This window comes from Primulina huaijiensis, chromosome 3, assembly GCF_012295235.1.
Source record: "Primulina huaijiensis isolate GDHJ02 chromosome 3, ASM1229523v2, whole genome shotgun sequence".
NCBI lineage: Eukaryota > Viridiplantae > Streptophyta > Magnoliopsida > Lamiales > Gesneriaceae > Primulina > Primulina huaijiensis.
The window spans coordinates 18,699,070-18,704,686 of NC_133308.1; positions in this window are offsets into that span (position 1 = coordinate 18,699,070).

The following is a 5,617-nucleotide window of genomic DNA, read 5'->3' on the forward strand; positions in this document are numbered from 1 at the left end:
ACCTAGACTTATGTTTTAAAATAATGCAAATATGAAACAAGTAAAAATCCTCACAACCATCAACATGTTAAAACATAACGTATAAAATATTCATGTCCACTCCTAACTCAAAACATGATGTGCGGAAAGGATGGTCCTCGGGTTCGCGTGCGCACATCTAGGCCCGCTTACTCAGGCTTCGGCGCCTCCAGCCTACTCATAAACATGCTCACATGCATCATTCACACCTAGTGACTCTAAAGACTCAACACATCTGTAATGTTACAACGAATACATATACATAGAAAGCAACAGTGAAAAGTACTGTAACAAAAATACGTTTCATGATCTTAAAAGCGTAAGCGTAAGCATATCGTAAAAGCATAATGTGTCAAAACATCTCATCATATCATCATGTACTTGTTCATTTTCTTTAACAGAATTCATTTCGTTAGTTGTGACTTTCGTATCAGCTCGATTCGATGGAGCCATCTACATATAACCGGGGTACCCGACGGCGGGAACATTAACGACATTATTACCCGTCCAATGAGCCTTGGCCTTACAGCTCATTGTATACATATATCGTCAGTCACAACAAACCTACAAACCCTAACGCGCCAAGCCACTAACCTTCGACTCTAGCCTACTCTAAGTCGGATCAGCTTCGAACCAGCATACCCTAGGACCAAGATCGGACCGAGAGTTCCCTACTGGACCAACCTTAGCCATGCCTATAGCTCCATGTTCTTGGTCATGCGTTAGGTACCCGAAACAAGCCCCACAACTCGAGTCTCCCTAACACACGCACCACAACAGACTCCTAGGCTGTGACCAGCCGCGGTTGAGCCATCATGGACCACGTCTCAGACCCCTTAGGGTCCGCACTGTGGCTTGGATCAGCTCTCTCACAGCTGGTTCCATTCCCGATCTATAACCAACGAAACAATTCGCGCCTAGCTTCGATCGTCCCTCGGCTAAACTCGATCACGCCTCAACTACAGCACCATGACACCTAACCCTCGACGTGTACAGCCCCTTAGCAATGTAAACCAGCAGCCCCTTACACAAAAATTCAAGAAAAACACGAGTTATATGCGTAAACATGCGAATTTCGTGAAAACCGAATTCATAAACGATTAATATGCAAGAACTACGAAAATCTTCATACACGGCACACACATCAACATAAATACAGCATGAATGATGCGAAAAAGGAGATACATGGCGTGCCTTAACGTTTATATGCTCAAAGACTCGATGATACGTGCGTAAGACTAGCACCGGAGGAACGTGGAGGAAGCTTTCTTTGAAAACTAAAGGGGCCTGATGGTTGCTGCTGAAAATTCGAGTGGTGGCTGCTGATGGAGGGGAGGGACGACTGCTAGGGTATTATTAGGTTTAGGGTTAGCTTAAGGTAGTATTTAAAACACAAAGCACTAATAGGCCCTAAATTAAATTTTAAAAGGATTAAAAAGGTTTTGAGCCCATTAAGCAATAAAAAAAATCCAACAAGCCCGATAACACTCTTGAAAAATATTTCGTTTTGATATGTTTTAGAAAATATTGCCCGAACCCTCAAAAAGTCCTTCGAATCGTTAAAATTTACGTACTGGTAAAAATATAACCCGGCGAGTAAAAATACCCAACCAAGGTCTATTTTTAAAAATCATACATAAAAACACCTCATATTAAATAATTATAATCAATTATTCAATAAAATTTCTTTTCTTAACTATCACTGGTCTCCGTTACTCTTTCGAGCTTGAGATGCAACTTTAAACCCTAATGCATGAAACTCTAAAACACACATGCAATAACACCTAACCATGCAATATTCATGCATTAAATGCATAGAAATCATTGAACAAATATTTTAAATAAAATCCTAGATTGCATGCAGTCAGGTTACAAATTTCGAACTTTAACTGAATTTCGTCTTCGAAATTTAAAATATACCGAATAACTCCGGGTAGCGACTCCTCATCTCGGCCTCCGTCTCCCAAGTAGTCTCCTCCTCGAAATGATTCATCCACTTGACTTTGACCATGTGAATCAACTTGTTCCGGAGCCTCTTCTCCTATCTGTCCAATATATGAGTGGGTCTCTGCTCGTTAAACAGGTTCAGTGTCAGCTGAAGTGGCTCGTAGTTTAGCACATGCAAGGATTCGACATGTACTTCCGCGACATAGAGACATGGAACACATTATGAACTCCCGCCAGATTCGACAATAATAAAACTCTGTAAGTGAGTGTCCCAACTCTTTCCAGGATCTCAAACGGCCCTATGAATCTAGGACTGAGCTTGCCCTTCTTCCCAAATCTCATCACACCCTTCATCGGTGCGACCTTCACGAACACATGATCCCCTACAGCAACTCAAGATCTCTGCGCCACTGATCTGCGTAACTCTTATGCCGGCTCTGAGCGGTCTTCATCATGTCTCGGATCTTGACCACTAACTCTGCAGTCTGACTGACGATATCTGGCCCTCTCTCTGCCATCTCTCCTATCTCGTCCCAATACACTGGGGACCTGCACTTTCTCCCATATAATGTCTCATATGGAGCCATACCGATCGATGCCTGATAACTGTTGTTTTACGCGAACTCCACAAGAGGTAATCACGGCTCCCAGCTAGCTATCCTGGAAGTCGATCACACACGCTCTGAGCATATCCTCCAATATCTGAATCACCCTCTCTGACTGTTCTTCGGTCTAAGGATGGAAGACAGTACTGAATAGCAGCTTAGTACCCAATGCATGATGCAAACTCTTCAAGAATGCAGACGTGAACCTCAGATCCCTGTATGACACGATGGACACTGGAATCCCATGTAGTCTGACTATGTCTCTAATATACAGCTATGTGTACTGAGTCATAGTGAAAGTCTTCCTGATCGGTAAAAAGTGTACTGATTTAGTGAGCCGATCAACTATCACCCAAATGGCATTATACCCACCAGTCGTCCTCGGAAGCCCTGTAATGAAATCTATGGTAATGTTCTCCCATTTCCACTCGGGAATAGGGAGTGGTCTCAGCTTCTCTGCAGGTCTCTGATGCTCGGCCTTAACCTGCTGACATGTCAAACACTCAGAGACGAAACGCAGAATATCCCGCTTCATGCTCGGCTACCAATAAAGAGACTGAAGATCCTTATACATCTTCGTACTCCATGAATTAATGGAGTACGGGGTGCTGTGGCCCTCACTAAAGATATATGCTCTCAGGGAATGATTGCTAAGAACCAATAGTCAGTCCCTATATCTGACTATATCATCCACAAGTGTATACAACCTCCGGCCCTTAGCCTCATCCCTCTGTCTCCACTTCTGTAACTGTTCATCGGAAGTCTGTCCTGCCCGAATTCTGTCTCTCAGTGTCAACTGCACTGTCAGAGTAGAAAGACTAGGGGCACTGCCCCTGGCATAAACTACAAGCTCAAACCTCTGGATCTCTGCCTGCAATGGTCTCTGTACTGACAACTGAGTAATCACTGCAGTATTCCTGCTCAGGACATCTTCAACTACATTAGCCTTACCCGGATGGTAGCTAATGTCGCAGTCATAATCCTTTACTAGCTCTAGCTTACTGAACATATTTTTGCCCAAAGTTTTATATAGAATGTTTCTGGCCACATTATCAAAGTTGGCTTTCTTTTTTTTTTTTCAGTCGTCCATTCAGAACGGTGCTTTTCCACTATATGTGAAGCACCATCAAATATTGCTATAGTTGTACTGGCTTTCAAGATCTTCATTGGACTGCCAGTGATGACATACCACATGTCATCATCTTGAGCCGCTAAATGTGCCAATATATGTATTTTCCAATCACCATAGTCTTATTTAGAAAACATTGGAATCTTGTTAAAGGATTCCATTTAAAAATTTATATTTTCCAGAGTTCAAGAAAAACTCACTCTGATATCACTTGTTGGGATCATATTATAATTTAGACGAAGTGAATAAATTCTAATAATTTTCGAAACTTTGAGTTGTTCTTAACATTTTTTGGCTGTTAAAAATTATTCATGATCATCTAGCTTAGTTGGAAGTATCTTTTGAATTTAATCAGATCTGACCGTTATCAGTATGGTTGTAGTTAAACGGTTTGAACACGTTTATTGCATATAGAACTTTAATCCTTTCATATTTACAGATGATCTCGTAGCTAGAAATCAAAAGTATTGCAGCTTGACTTCCTTGCGAGGATGGTTTGAACTCTTGATATTATGTTTGAACAGCTTAAAAAAATTCAGCAGTCCGAAAATCTGAATTCGCAATTAAAGAGCGGCTGGATTCTGAAACAACTCGAAACTGTTTATTTGTCAATCATCAAAATTTAAGGCACTGGAAATATCCTAACACCACTAGTATACTCTGTTATAAGTTGCCGAATGAGAATATATATTAAAATAGATTTTAAATCTATTAATTTGAAATATATTTGTTGATTAAAAACTTGAATGATTTTAAATTATAAACAAGCTTCCCTGCATATTTTTTGTGCACAACAGCATAGAGTTTACATCTTATGTGGTTAATTTGGACAAAATATATTTTCTAAAATCTTGGATGTGAAGCTAAATATTATATTATTTTGATAAAAATTTTGGGAAAAATTTTATATTTATTGAATGATTGAAATACATATGTATAATTTAATTAATAAATTAAAAATATAAAATTTTCAGATTTCATATTACATGATTTTAGTACAGGCAATCACAGTAGACTTAGGCAGGAAATTTTTCGAAATGAAATAAATCCAAAGAGACTAATCCAAACGTCCTACCATTATTATTATTATTATTATTATTATTTATGTATCCAAAATTGTTATACTCGATCATGACTTAAATTTCATGAATTAATTCGTAAAACATGTGAGGGACCCGCTTCAACCCCAATTTTTAAAGGACTTCAATTTTTTTATATTTAGTCAAATATGAATATACGATATTAGCTTTGAATTAGTAATAATATTTTAAAAACTTAAGCAGTAATTTTGCGCCCAAAAATGAATATTCGTAAAGTTAGTTGGAATACAACCAAATTCCTATATTGAAAAATAAAAAAGAAAATCATGGGTTAATAAGACGTAATGATATCTATATTTATATGATGTTTTTTGGATAAAGACCAAAAGAAAATCTATGAGAGCTTAGGCTCAAAATGAACAATATCATATCATTGTGAAGATATGTGACTTACATGTTATAACAAGTAGTATCAGAGTCATGGTTTATTTCGAGCCATGTGGGTGAAATCCTCATATGCTTAAACGAATAAGGTGAGGGTTCCCAGTAAAAATTCTTGATAAGCTCTCGAGGTGGGTGATGCTCCTGGTATTTCATGTAAGGCGTGTGGCCCAATGTGGTGGAGAGAGTGACCTTGATTGGAAGACATATAAGGCTTTAGGGGAAGCCCGAACCATGAGAATAATGGTAACTTCGTTTGAGGGAAAGATTGATGGGAATACAACCAAAGACCTGCATTGAAATATCAAGAAAAAGATGATGGATTAATAAGATGGAATGATATCTCTATTGATATACTACCTTAAAAAAAAAGTCGAAACCTTTGTCTCCGCCTTACGGGACAAATACATGCATCCATACTCTCTCTCTCTCTCTAT